Here is a 15627-nt window from a genome sequence, read left to right on the forward strand (position 1 = left end):
GATGGACCAGTGGTCTGACTGTCACATTAGAAGGCAGCTTCATAATAGATTAATCATTGGTCTGTTCCATTTGCTGCATATCTTAGCAGAATATTTTAAGCACTTTTGTTATACATTTCCTTGCAACGTCATGTCATGCATATTCATAGAATATGAGGAAAACCCTGTTGTGGGATGTAGTGTTCTTTATGGCCTCTTTATCCAGCTCTCTAGCTTCACACATGGTTGTGGAAAGTTACACAAATACACATGCTATGAACTTGTCCCCTTGATGAGGCAATGTTAGCTTTGTAAGACAGATCATGTGAGTTAACTCTGCTGCTCTTCAGTTATTTTTACCATTAAGTATTAAGTCTAAAAATTACTTCTCCATCTTCTTGTTTGTCATGCTACAAATCTGTTTACATCCTCAGGTGCTTTGGTATTTTCAGTATTTGCATCTTAAAAAAACAAACAAGGAACCACATTTAGATAACCACCAACCAAGTGGTTTTGTCAGGGGGCGGGCAGAATTCTTGAGATTTCATCCTTCCGAACCTTCTTTAATCATTGCTCAGTGGCAAAGAGAATATATTGCATACATGTGATTCTCCTCTTTGGCATCTTGAACTGATGGAAATCCAAGAAAGCAGGCTTGAAGGGAAAGAATCCTGCATCTTCAGAGAGTTAGGATCAGTTCCCCTTGACAATCAGACTCTGGACACAGGGTGTAGCAGCCATTAAGCAAATGGCTTCAGGGAATACACAACTCTGTTTTTGCAAAGTTTCAGCCACCAACGGGCTCCCACCTGGTCAGCAATGCCTCCCCCTGCCTTTGCAAACAGGGAGAAGCCATCCCAGCCTTTACCTCCAAATGGGGTATGCGGCCTCATTGTCTAATGTGGCCATGCCCCCTGTGTCTGACATCAGATGCAGGGGGCGTGGCTGGGGTGGTGGGGGCCGGCAGCAGAAGGCTGGACCGGGGCCACCAGTGTCCTCGCTACACCACTGACTGAACAGTAGTATAGGGGACCAGTTTTTAAAATTCAGTCTGAAAAAAGCTACTTATATGCACTAACTGCTTAGGCCAATACTGGTAACATATTTTGCAAGGCTGCTGTAAGGATTACTGATATCTAATGTTGAACTAAGGAGCAAGGCACAATGTTTAACACAGAAGAGGTGTTCAGTTTACATATTCTCTTACCTATTTAATGTTAGCCACCAGGTGGCAGACCAAATAGAAAGGTGTTCTGTTGCTTGCAGACAGCACTGAAGTCCAGGCTCGGGTAGACAGAGAGAGTTTCAATGCTATAAGAGTTTCGGGGCTGTATATATCAAGAAGAACTCTCTCCTGAAGCTTGTCTTGGTGAACATTTTTCTTTCCTCTATGGGCAGTGGTGCTTTCTCTTTTAGTCTGCTAATACAGGTTGTATCCGTGTCAGCATGTAGTGAAAAGGAACAGAAAGGATATTCAGATGGACCGTAGCTCAGTGGAAGAGCATCTGCTCTGGATGCAGAAGGTCCCAGGTTCAACCCCTGGCAGTTCCAACCCTTGATGAGTCGCTGCCAGTCAGTTGAGACAATATTGAGCTAGAGCAGGGATTCTCAACGTTGGGTCTCCAAATGTTATTGGACTTCAACTCCCATAATCCCCAGGCCCAGAGGCCTTTGGCTGGGGATTATGGGAGTTGAAGTCCAGTGACATCCGGGGACCCAACGTTGAATCCCTGAGCTAGATAGTCCAAGGGTCTGACTCGGTATAAAGCTACTTCCTGAAAAACCTCTATAGAATTAGCCTTGCTAAGTTGAAGGTGTGTATGACAGTGTTTTTGTTTTAAATTGTGGGAGCCATGAACTAGAGAAGGTGATTTCACTGCTACTGAAGAAAAAATAAGTGGGGAAATTTATAATGGCAGGACATTTTATAATGTATGGATATGTAGAGGAGGAGTTTGCAATATGCCTTGCAGTGATGTCACAGACACCAAACAATAGGTGCTTATGAGACTAGTACAACCAACTTCCACACAGCAAAAAATATTAATAGTTCTGCTTGCTGGAAATGCATGCCTGTTTACAAGCAACTTGAGTTAGGTTTATAGAGGGCAAGTAAACAGTGTTTTCTCCACAATGAAAGCCCTAGATGAAGCAATACCTGAGTGGTCCAGGTATAGCTGTGTAGTGTCCCTGGTAAACGGCAGCATCTGAGGAGGCCTTTTGTTTTTTGCTGAAATTGAGATATGAATTGTTAAGATCTGCTGGAAAGTACCATCTTGATTTCATTTATGTTGTAACTATAAGTGCCATAAGGATGAAGGTGATTATTTGGGTATAATGCCCCTCATTCAAAGCTTTATAGATATAAGCCAACATCTTGAATTTGAGCTTCAAGGTCAATGTAGAGCACAGGTGCAATGTCTGTGATCCACTGCAGATCCACTACTCAGAGCTGATGGACATGTCATTCTCCTCATATGCATCCAGCTTCTCTTCTGAGAATTCTGTGGCAGAGGAGTACATCCTGCCATTAGGATCCAGCACAAAAAGAACAGAAGGGCAGCTGTTGTACTTAGGACTGGCTTTTAGCACCCTAGACAAAATATGACTTTGGTGCACCCCAGCCAAGTACTATGGAGCCCTAGGCATGCCCGTCAGCCAGGAGCGATGAGTGTGCATGGGAACAAGTTCCTCCTCCTCCTCCCCCCACCTCCTCCACAGCCCTCAAGCCCTGAGCTGCCCCACACCTTACTCTCTCAGCACCAGGAGGCCAGTGTGAGGCTCTGCTAGCTGTGCAAGTCACTTGTGCATGAGGGGAGAGTGGCTGGCCTGCCGGTGAGCAGATGGCATGCCTAGGTGCACAGGGCTGCTTCTTTTGTTGGGGCGCACACTTGCGCCCGTCCGGAACCCCCCAGGAACCAGCATCACCTCTTCCTCTTCCTCTCTGATCTCTTCTGCCTCCTCTTCTGCCACCATTTTGTCAATGAAGGGACCCAGTGGAGACAGTAGCTGAGGGCATGCCCTCTCTCTTGCTGTTGCTTCCCTGTAGCTGGCATTTAGAGGCATCCTGCCTCTGAGGTTGGAGGTGACCTATAGCCATCAGACTAGTAGCTGTTGATAGACCGGTCCTCCATGAATTTATCTAAACCATTCTTAAAGCCATCCAATAGAAGCTGTTTAGGCTTCTGTTCGTTCTAATGAGGCTTGCTCAGAAGAACTTTGTGGTCAGTTGTTCCCTTCAGCATTTGAGCTGGAGAGAAATGAAGCTTCAGATGTGTGTGTGTGTGTGTGTGTGTGTGTGTGTGTTGTGTGTGTGTGTGCGTATATAATGCTATTGGATAGGTTATGGGGAAAGTCGTTAAGTGTTCCAGTAACGGATATTATTGTGGCAGGATGAAAAAGATATAGTTCATTTTGCTTTCATTGATCCTACTCATCCTATCATTTGCCACTTTGATCTCCAGGCTGGTATGAAATAATACAAAAAGATGATTGCTTGTGTCCAGAAGATCTCTCTTAGAAATAAAAGTACAGGCCAGAAGCTGGAAATACTGGGCAAAAAGAATCCAAGAAGAAAGGGCACCACTAAATATCTTTAAAAGATATGTAGTGGCTTACTCAGGCTTCTGTAGTGAAGGCCTATTAAATAATTGTGATGTGTGAATTGGGTATTTTCTCTGCTAAGCTTTATCAGAAGCTGAACTGCTGTATTTTTATGGAATAGGAAATGAATTACAGCCCAGTTCAGGATTGAGATTAACTGAGTTGTAGCACTGACTTATCTACTCTGTCCTTGCCTGTCCCGCAAACATCTTTTCCCTTTGGTGTGTAAAACCCAGAGTGCCATGAGCCAGCTCACAGATGATTCGATTAGCAATGGTGATGTGCTACCACTCATATGTACTGGCAAGGAGTTTGTGTTGTAGTAGAGGCCATTGTGGTGGTCTGGTTGGGGAAATAAGTGCTATTTATCTACATATAAGTAAACACATTTATGTATGTATGTATGTTGTATTTACTTGTATGTAGATAAATAGCACTTATTTCCCCAACCAGACCACCACAATGGCCATTACATATTGCCACCTGCCATTGTATATGGCAGATATGGTAATGTTCCTTACTCTCAACACTACTATCTATGTGATATGCAGACCATAGAGGATGTGGGTCATGTTTTATTATACTGTAATTTTTATAGAGACTTTCGGGAGACATTAATTTTACCCTTGATTAAGGATATACCAGGCGAGAAGATGAAGTAAATATCTCATTTCTTTTGTCAGATTATCAAGACAACGTTACTCATAACGTGGCTAGATTTTGTCTAATCGCAATGAATATATGGCAAAATCTAATGACTAATGTAATGGAATGATTTACTATGTCATTGTATATTCATATAAACTATCATTTTGCTATTGTAATGGGTATTATGTTCCATCATGTTTCCGTACTGGTCAAAGACTATAATAAAGGCATCTGGTAGGCCACTGTGTGAAACAGGATGCTGGACCAGACAGGCCTTGAGCCTGACACAGCAGGGCTGTTCTTATGTAAAGTTTATCTATTATTTATTTAAATTAAATTTATTTATTTAGATATTAAATAAATGTTAAGCATGGCAAGTAACTTATGGCAAGTAAATATATTTATTTAGTATAAGAATGTGTTTAATAATAAAATTTATTATAAGGTTCATTATTATTATTATTATTTATTCTGCATAAACCGCTTTGAGCACTTCTGTTGAAACGTGGAATATAAATATTTGTTGTAGTTGTAGTAATAGTATAATGCTTCAAAACTTCTAAGCTTTAGCAGCTAATGGTGGAGGGTGGGGGGAATAGAGAAGCACAATTATCCCACATGATTCATAAACATATGAAGCTGCCATATACTGAGTCATACCAATGGTCTATCTAGCTCAGTATTGTCTTCACTGACTGGCAGCAGCTCTCCAGGTTTTCAGGCAGGAGTCTTACCCATTCCTACCTGGAGATGCTGCCACGGATTGAACCTCAGATGTTCTTCATGCCAATCAAGTGCTCAATCACAGAACTAGGCCCCCTTCCCCAACATGCTCAAACCTGGCGCTCCAGGCCTAGGAACATAGGAACATAGGAAGCTGCCATATACTGAGTCAGACCAATGGTCTATCTAGCTCAATATTGTCTTCACAGACTGGCAGCAGTTCCTTCAAGGTTGCAGGCAGGAATCTCTCTCAGCCCTATCTTGGAGATGCCCGGAAGGGTACTTGGAACCTAGACGCTCTTCCCAGAGCGGATCCATCCCCTGAGGGGAATATCTTACAGTGCTCACACTTCTAGTATCCCTTTCATATGCAACCAGGGCAGACCCTGCTTAGTTAAGGGGATAAGTCATGCTTGCTGCCACAAGACCAGCTCTCTTCTCTGAGAGAGGGCCTAGACAGTGGGCCCTTCACCAGTGACAGGACTGCAATGCTTGGTGTGACATATACAGAGAAACCAAGTCATTGCCATAAAGATAAATGAAAGCTTAAAAAAATGGGTGAAGCTATTGAGTATCTTGCTGGCTAAGCACTAAATATATTACTAGTCCGGTTTGAATTCGAAGCACTAAATATATTACAGAGTCCGGTTTGAATTCGAACTGGACCAGCCTCCAAAAAAGCCAGCCAGTCCAGGTTCAAATGGGCCTATTCCAATATGGACCGGTTCAACCTGGTTTGAGGGCTATGCATGTAAAGGGGAATCCAGTGAGGATTCCCTTTTACAATCAAAAGGGTGGGGGAATCCTTTAAAAGTATTGTAAGGGTGGTCTAAACCCTGCTAGCGCTCCCCCTGAGTAGTGTGAGCCACTGGTGTCCTGGTTCTGGTATCTGCGTATGTGTGGAGGCCATTTGTGTGGCTTGTGGTCATGCAAATGGCCTCTTTGCATGCGCAGAGGTCACACAAATTGGTTCTGCACATCTGCAGAGGCCGGAACCGGGCCGCCACCAGACCGTGCAGCTGGGAGGGCACGCTGGAGGGGCTTAAAGGAGCCACTGCTGCCACCACCACAGAAGCCAATAAGGTGTCCTCTCGCTGCCATCCCCGGTCACCCTTACAACACTTTTAAAGAATCCCCCCACCTCTTTGCTTGTAAAGGGGAAACCTCACCGGATTCCCCTTTACAAGCATAGCCCTCAAAACGAGTCAAACTGGTTCAACCCAGTCCGAACAAATGAACCAGACTGCCCGCCAGTTCAATCAAACCAGCCCGCGGACTGGTGGTTCGGTTCAGATTCAATTTGAATTTGAACCGCCTGAACTGGTTCTGTGCACACCCCTACTGAGCTGCAACCAGTGATGGTAACCATAATCGTTGGTGTGAGGGGGTGGTGGGATTTCCTCCCCACTTTTGCCCAGGGCGTTCATAATATCTAAAGAGGGCTTTCGCCTAGGCTCTAAGGCAGGGTTTCCCAACCTTGGGTCCTCAGATGTTGTTGGACTACAGCCATTGTGGTTGGGTGTGATGGAAGTGGGGCTGCCATGTGGGAAGAGAAGAGGTCTCCTTTACTTTAAGAGATGCATATAAGAGGGATTTTCAGCAGGTCTAGTTTGTTATGGAGGGGAAAGAAAAGCTGCAGTTGCTGAAATTCCCTCTGTTAATGCAGGGCTGCACAACTTCAGCCTGCTGGCTGTTTTGGGACTACAACTCCCTTCATCCCCAGCCACAATGGCCAATAGTCAAAGATGATGGGAGTTGTAGCCCAACATCTGCAGGAGGGCCAGAGTTGTACAGCCCTGTATTAAAGGTACAGGAGATCTGTCCTATTTTCCATATGGCAGTCCCAGATGGGTGTTGTTCTTCAACAATGTCTAGGGGGCCCAAGGCTGGGAACTCCACTCTAAGATATGCCCCAGCATCATCACAAAGGTGCAGCCTTTTGTATATTTCTGTATAATGCCTGAACAGGCTATGGAGCCAAGCTGAACACGTAGAGAAAACAGAACCTCTCTTGAACCCGATCTGTGTTGACACCCCACCCACGGCCTACTTGGAGGTTGCTCTCCACCGCTGCCTGAAAAGGGTCTTCTGACTATAGACAAAGGCTGATATCCGACTAACCCTGTGTGCATGCTTCCAACAACTGCACATTCCAAAGCACATGTCCCTGCTCTTCCAAAGCCCATGTGCTGTTGTACAAGAGTGCAACTATTTTTTCTGCATGTGTACTATTGTTAGAGGCACACATGCAGCATTAGTCAGGGCTCTATAGATTCTTTAAGCCTGTTAAATACCCCTTTGCCTCTTATCTCGGTTCCTGCCTCTTTCCTTCGCCTCTTGTGGGATTTGCAGGGCTGCTGATTTAAGATGTCTTTTCCTTCTTGCTTCCTACTGCTTTAAATAAGGTACAAGTCCTGTATTACAAACTGGGACGACCTCAGAGGCAGTAATTTATGCTAACTATACAAAAAACAGCCCATTTTAGAGATCTATGTGTTTACAGTTTTGAACTAGGGAGTCATTTTCTCCATAAAGGCTGGCAGTTTTTCAGATCCCTGGAGAGGCTGATGAGCTGACTAGACAACTAATACAATGGAAGGAGCTTGTACATGTATGTATCAGAGAGAGCGCGCGCACGCAAGCACACTGCTGGTGGAGAAACTTGTGAATCTGGAGTCCTGCAGGGAGGAAATAGCTGGGATGAGAAGCAGTTTGGTGCAGAAGAATGATGGCTAAGGGGTGAAACATCCACTTGCCAATTCTCTGTTCAAAACTGTGCCTTCATGGAAATGGTTTGCAATGTTTAAAAAAAATGCTGTTAGGGCTTACTCATGTGCATTTTTGTGGAATATGTAGGAATTACCAAGGGCTGAGTAATGAACATGCATGCATTGATGGACCATCTGAAACACATGTACATTTCTATTAGCCATGCTGTCTTTTTAAACACTTCTAGCTAGTTTTCAACTTTCAGGAAAGAAGTATTCTTCAATGAACAGGATTAACTGGGGGAAATGTATGTTGTTTCTACAACTCAGCTTCATGTGCATGCCTCAGGAATGACTTGTCATTCTTACGGCCTGTACATCATTCACATATCACTGTCTCACTACTGCACACATTTCTGCCATGGTGTTTAAGTCATAGGGTGGCCTGGGGCATGGTAGAGGAAAGGAGGACATGGTTGGCCCTTACTGGAACTCCAGAAGCAGCATAATTTCTTGCCAGAGTAGTTACTACCCACATTCTTAGCAAGCTGCTAATAATGAGATTTCAGATGCATCCATCTGATTCCTGTGGGTGACATAAACCGAGGAATTTCCTACTTTAAGAGCTGTTTGACAGTGGAACTGTTTGCCTCATGCAGTGGTGGGCTTGCCTTCTCTAGAGGTTTTCAGAGAGAGACTGGATGGCCATCTGTCAGGTATACTGTAGCAGATTCCTGCACTGAGCAGGTAGTTTTACTAACTAAAGGATCTACAAGTTCCCCTCCAAGTCCAATATTCTATAAGCTGCATATCACCTCTCGGGAGAGCCACCCTGATCAGTAGGGGAAAATAAACCAGCTTGGCTGATTTAAAAACAGCCCTTTTGGCAATCATAACAGTAAGTTGGTGTTTTTTAAAAAAAAATCCTTAGCTAATATGCATATATTTGTTGTTTCGTTGGCTAACTTTTCTGATACTTGTCATGTCATTGGGCAAGGTGCCACTAAGTCCAGGAGGATGCCAGCATGGCTAACAGGTAATGTCAAGGAAGCCATGAAAGGGAAGAAGACTTGCTTCCAAAATTGGAAGGCCTGTCCAAATGAAGAAAACAGAAAGGAACACAAACTCTGGCAAAAGAAATGCAAGGTGACAATATGGGAGGCAAAAAGAGAGTTTTGCCTGCCTGTAGGCTTCCAGCGGCATCTGGTGGGCCACTGTGTGAAGCAGGATGCTGGACTAGATGGGCCTTGGGCTTGATCCAGCAGGGCAGTTCTTATGTTCTAAGGTGCATACAAGTTGTTATTCTTTTGAATTAGAATCATGTCAGAATTTTGGGTTGGGGGCTCAGAATTAACCTGATATTTATTCAGGCAAGAAGATCAGCTAATAGTATGTTGAAGCTTCAGCACTCATATTCTGAAGCACTTCATGATGTCTGAAGGAACAACATGAAGCTTATTCATGAGAGAAGTATCTAAAGACCAGCTTAAATTTTTAATGCTCATGCCAGTGATGAGCTACACATTGAGCTAGATGCAGAAGAAAAATTGCAAAACTGTGCAATTCTATCTGGAAAATATATCGCTAAAATTGATTTATTTGTTTTTTGAAAGAAAGAAAAGAAAAGCATGAGCTGGGCCAAGCAGGCAATCTAATGCTGCACAAAATAGGAGCTGGTTACTCACTCAGGTTTTGAGCGAACAAGGAGCGAAAGATAAATTACAGGACAACAGAGAAATTATGAGAAATGGGAGGGGTTGTTAAAGGCAAGCTGGAATACAGTGGTGCATTGAAGCTTTGTGAAATATAGGTTGTAGGGGGGACAGCTAGCAATATATTTTTTAAGAAGACCCTGGGATTTATGATGATTACTTCTCAGAAAGCAACTAATAATGTCCTGGAAGTTTTCCTTGCGGCATCTCTCTATTAGAGCACAATATGTCAGTTGTCTACCCTTGTAGCTAAGGAGAAGGCTTTTAACAGCTTACTTGTTGGGTAAATTAAGAGGAATTTACCAGATAATAGCCCACAAGGAATGGTTGTGTTCACGTCTTAGAGATGCAGTGACCATAACCAGAGTTTTACACAATACTAATGGCCTCATTTAAAGAGGAGCTTCAATTGACAAAGCAACGTTGGTGGTGGAAGGGTTGAGTCTTCCTGGGGCTAAACTGACAACACGCTTTCAATGGGTGACCATCAGGAGTTGTTTTAATACTTCCCGTTGGTGGAATCAATACTCAATCCATAGTAATTTTCTCGCCCATGGGCAGAATGGCCTAATGAAAAATTTTAGAAAGGCAATTGGCAATATTTTGCAAAAGGCAATATTTGTCTTCTCCTTGTGACTGCCGTCAGAGCTGAGGCAAACCTATTTTCCTTCTGCTCAGTTATGAGGTGTTTTTTGGACAAGTTCCATCTTTTGCTCAGCCTGCCTCACTGGATGGTTGAGAGGCCAAAGAGGCCAACATGTGGATCTGAGCGGCTTGAATGCAAGGTGAGATACAAATCTACTGAGCAGTTTAGAACAGAGGCAGATTTTCTTATTTCATTCTGAATGCACTTGTCTGAAAGAGGGTGGTAAGGTTCATTCACACATTGTGGTGTCCCCCGTGTGACTGCCTCAGGATGCAGGGTGCTATTGGGCATATGGCTAGGTGGCGCTTTGTGGTAGGGCTGTTGAGTGCAGACTGGAGCCACCACAAGATTGCTGGACATGCAACAGCCACTGTTTCCTCTGTGCCTGTGGTACAGAAACCATGATGGTTGTACTTACTGTCATTCCAACGATATTGCCCTTCCGAACAAATGTGGCATGGCTGTAAGCCTAACGGCAGCCCTGCAAGATCCCAAAACAATTGTATGGAGAACACTGCTTTGACAATGTCTGCAGATTATGCCAGCTTTTATATCGCTCTTAGGTCACTGGGTGGATGTTGTCGTGTTCCAACTTGGATGGAAAAATTATCTTCTTGGGTGTGCCTCTTCCTATTCCTGTCTATGAGTCTTTGGAGAGTGACTTGGGCTGCTTTCTGCCATAGTGTCCAGTGGCAGCCTGCCTGGCGGAGCAGAATCATGAAGATGTTTCCTTGGCAATGGAGGAGGAGGAGGAGGAGATAGAAAGGGAGGTAGAGCTGCCAGCAATGCATTCCACCCTGCTTTGGATGTCCTTATTGATTGAATGATTGATTGATTGATTGTTAAATTTATATACCGCCTTTCATTAAAAACAATCCCAGGTAAATGTCCATGGGACAATAGTAGCCTTGGCCTTGAACAGAAGATCACGCACACAACTGCTCTCCAGGTGAAATGTGAACTTGATGGCCTATGCTGACATTTTTGATCCTGGCTGCAGGAACCCTGAACTGAACTCCGCAACATGGATTTCAATTGTGATGTCTGACTCCACCAAATACCTTAAGGGATTAACCTTTTGCAAAATGTAGATCCCACAGAGTGAAATTCCACAGCTGGGGCGTGTGTGTGTGTGTGTGTGTGTGTGTGTGTGTGTGTAGACATCTTTCCATTACTACTTTTCTACCAGCTTCACAGTAACTGTCTTTGCCATTGCCGTAGGGCCACATCTGTTTCTGTTGGTATAAATAAAACAATAGTATTTTAATGAGATTCCTGAGGTCCTGATACATTTCCCCTTGCAACTCTACATGTATCCCTGAAGGGGTATTATTTTCAGTATACAACTCTCCCAGCCAGACCTTTGTTTTAAAGGTTTGTGAACAGCCAGTTAGGAGTTGTAATTATATCTGACTGGCATATGTCACTCTCAATGCCAGCTCCAAGAGTTGAAGACCTCCTTAAATGAATGTGTGGAGTGGGAAGTAGAGGTGTGGCTGATGAGAGACTGAAGGTGAGCAGGATGCACTTTATTATGGGTCAGTAAAAGAGAGGGAAAGCATGAGGAGCAACTCACAAATTATTTTTTGTGAGGGGAAGAGGAAGGACACTTTGGTGAGGTGATATGGGTTATTAGGTTGGAGGGGGGGTTCCATAAAATGGGGGGAGACTCCTCAGATTCTGATGTCATACTAGAGGTGGTTCACACTCCTCCATTCTGATTGGACCAGCCTGAACAAGCAATAAAAGGATGGGATATTTTACACATGACACAGTCTTCATATTGCCCCCCCCAACCTGGTTGAAATCCAGTGCCAAGTGAGATCCAAGATGGCAGCAAGGGCTGTTGATGACGCTTTTGACGGTTTGGGACCTAACATCTGCTCAGACTTGCCAACCAAAGGGAGAAGAGCTGGTCTTGTGGTAGCAAGCATGAATTGTGCCCTTAGCTAAGCAGGGTATTCTATGGTTTGTATTTGAATGGGAGATTACATGTGAACACTATAAGATAGTCCCCTTAGGGGATGGGGCTGCTCTGGAAAGAGCACCAGTATGCTTGCATACAGAAGGTTCCAAGTTCCCTCTCTGGCATCTCCAAGATAGGACCAGAATCCTGCCTCCAACCTTAGAGAAGCCACTGCCAGTCTTTGCAGATTGCCAGTCTCAATACTGAGCTAGATGGACCAATGGTCTGACTCAGTGTAAGGCAAGACCATATCACTCCTATCTTAAAAGATGTACACGGGCTGCCGATACGTTTCCGGGCAAAGTACAAGGTTTTGGTTATAACCGATAAAGCCCTAAACACCTTGGGCCCTGGGTATTTAAGAGAACGTTTTCTTCGCTATGAACCACACCGCCCATTGAGTTCATTTGGAGAGGTTTGTCTGCAGTTGCCACCGGCTTATCTGGTGGCTACTCAAGGTTGGGCAATCCCCATTGCTGCCCCGAGGCTTTGGAACACACTTCCTGCTGAAATAAGAGCCTCCCCATCTCTTACAACTTTTAAAAAGGCAGTCAAGATGCATTTGTTCACCCAGGCTTTTAATCAGATATGTTTTAACTGTGTTTTAATAGTTTTAACTTTTAAAATTTTAATTGTTGAAATATGCTAATCTTTTTATTGTCTTGTAAACCGCCCAGAGGATTTGCATTTTGGGCGATATAAAAATATGCTAAACAAACAAACAAACAAACTTCCTATGTTCCTAACCCCTGGTGCTAGCCATGGTCGTTCTGGGCAAAATGGGACATCTGCATATTTTCTGACTGAAATTACACCAAGACAATTGCAGGAAGTGCTCCTGAAAATGCATACCACTTAGAAAGGACTTAGAAATCAGAATGTCAAGCAAACAAACAAAAAACCCCCAACACATACGCATATTTTATTTTTGAAAAAACACGTCCTGGTTAGCCTGATATCTTAAACAAGCTGCCAGTGTGATTCATTTTCTGACCAAAAGACCCCAGAAATGTCAGAATGGCAGTTTCCAAAGCCAGGAGCACCTGAGCTGCGATGCAGAATAAAGCGACTCTCAATCATTACTTGGAACATTTGGATTCAGTTCCTTTCAGGTTTCATGTTGACATGGCTTGATGTAAATGCTGTACAAGCAGGTATAACCTAGGTCAAGAAGTCAAATAATATTTCACAAACTTTGAAATGCATTCGATCTGGCATCCCCTCTAAAGCTGCCACCAAATGCAGTGCCTAGGATTAGAGCTTTCAATCCGTATAGATATTTTCTACTAAATTTGGCATCAGGGAAACAGCCTCAGGGTCCTGTGCCTTTACTACACTTCTTAAGGCTCTTTCTTTTAAAGAGTAAAGATTTCCCAAAGCTGCCAAAAAACCCTCCAACAATAACATACAATGTTAGACTTGCCCCACTTTGGATTACCAGAACATCTACGGTAGTCCTCCCCTCCCCTGTGGGTGACTTCAGGTGGGTTCAGATTTTATCTTCTCTCTCCAGTTTCATTTTTCTCATGATGGTGTGCATCCATATTTGTTACAGACTGGTTTCAAAATGAATGGTGGAATGTACATGCTGGTGCCTTCTACAGCAGTGCATGATGTTTTTCTGTAGGGCAGTGCAAGTCAAATATCATCTTCCAATATTTATTTAATGTATTTGGCACATTTATATACTATCAAACACAAAATGTCTCATGGTAGTTTACCATTAGTTAAAACCCCCTATAAACAATAACATTAACAATTAAAACAGATGATTAAAAATTAAAAGCATATTAAAATTCAGCTAAAACCCTGACTGAACAGGTGGGTCTCTTCCAAAGACCATCAGAGATGGTGCAGCTCTAACTTGGACAGGCAGTGCATTCCACAACAGAAAAGGCTCACAGCTGGGTCACCACCAGATGAGCCAGTGGTAACTGCAGACAAACACCCTCTGATTATCTTAATTGGCTTCAGGGTTCATGACGAAGAAGGTGTCCCCTTAAATACCCTGGACCCAAGCCGTTACGGGCTTTATAAGTAATAACCAGCACTTTGTAGTTCTTTTAAGACAGGAATAATATGGTCCTTTTGGGTTACCCCAAAGACCAACTTGGCTGCTGCATTTCACACCAATTGTAGTTTCTGGACTAGTATGTATAAAGGCAGCCCAACATACAGTGCACTGCAATAGTCAAGCCTGGAACTTACCAGCATGTACACCACTGTTTTAAGGCCACTTTCTTCCAGCATATCAGCCAAAGCTAATAAAATGCAATCCTTGAAACTGCATCAACCTGAGGTATCTGAGAGAGGTCTATTTATTTATTTAAAATATTTATACCCCGCCCCTCCAGTGCACTACTGCTCAGCACTACTGCTCGGGGCATGGTATGCAGATCTGCTGACATAGGGGATCGCAGGAGAGGGTTGTCTGCAGGGTTTCCAGTGACCCTAGCAGGGCAGGGTCGCTGTTTTGGGGCACAAGCAAGGGTGCACATGTACCTGTATGTAGATGGGCTGTCTGGCAGGGGGTATGCTTTGACAGCTACCTGGCCACCATTGCCAAAACAGAGAGAGCTATCCCCACACCTTTCCTCCCTAGAGCAACCTGGCTCAATATAGAGCCCCAATGGCCTGTCGTGAGAAAGCAGACTGTTGATTTATCATCTCACATGATTAGCTATTGCCAGTCCTTGCCTCCACCATGTTTCCCACAGATGGTTCTTCTCATGAGTTGTGAGGAGGTGTCCCCATGGCCTGGCACACTCTTGAGCGAGTGTGGTCCACCCCAGGTTTTACAGTAGTGGGCACTTTCCTTGGACTGGAGCACTAATGACCCCCGAGACCAGCCCTGCTCATGAATAAAGCCTAGGGAGTGCAACCCCCCCCAAAGGGAAAGGACTGCCCCCCCTTCCCCAACCTTTCTGTGAAAAAAAACTTGGCTGCTCCGGAATCCCTCCTTGGCGCTGCCTTCAACTCCAACCCTAGGCACACATACCCCAGCCATTTGCTCCCCTCCCGGCGCTGTGATGGGATGTCCTGCTCATGTGGCCACCTAGAGCTTCTGTGCTTGTGAACATACAACTTTGCAGCTTCATTCTTGGGGAGTAAAGCATTTAGTGCCCATCCTGTTGGCTGTTCCTTTCCTGGTGCTGTGATGGGGTGCCTTGCTTATGTTACTTGCTAATAGTAGGGAAGTGAGAGGACCATGGGGAGTACCACACCTGGCGCACCAGCCAAAGCTGTGCAGAGGCACACCTGGCCACCATCTCTACCTGAGTATGCAAAAGCAAAGCTGGGTCCAGCAACATTTAAATTTTTTGGTCCTAAATTTTGTGGAAATCAGTTTCGTGGGACAACCCCTGGTTCGTATTGTGTGTGTGAGAAAGAGATCCATTCTCTCCACACCATGGGTAATTCTATAGCCCTCTATCATGACTCCCCTGAATCACCTTTTCCCCCTAAACTAGATATATTGCCCTTACCTTGTAAGGAAGGTACTGTATACCCCTGATCGTTTTGGTTGCTCTTTCAATCTAGTCAGCCATACAGTTTATAGAGTGATGTTAGCCCACTCCCTGTATCGAATGATATTAGGCCTACCTCACGGCACTATTGCTAGATGACATTCGGCCTACTAAT

The 15627-nt window shown here is 44.2% G+C and overlaps 1 protein-coding gene and 1 non-coding gene across 11 annotated transcripts in view; both read left to right on the plus strand.

Annotated features, from left to right (window-relative positions):
* The window catches only part of ARHGAP24 (Rho GTPase activating protein 24), a 552712-nt gene that overhangs the window by 380951 nt on the left and 156134 nt on the right, over positions 1 to 15627 (plus strand). The window lies entirely within an intron of this gene.
* TRNAP-UGG (transfer RNA proline (anticodon UGG)) lies at positions 1459 to 1531 on the plus strand. The gene has a single exon. It is a non-coding gene; the product is annotated as a tRNA-Pro (tRNA).

Source organism: Hemicordylus capensis, chromosome 5 (assembly GCF_027244095.1).
Source record: "Hemicordylus capensis ecotype Gifberg chromosome 5, rHemCap1.1.pri, whole genome shotgun sequence".
NCBI lineage: Eukaryota > Metazoa > Chordata > Lepidosauria > Squamata > Cordylidae > Hemicordylus > Hemicordylus capensis.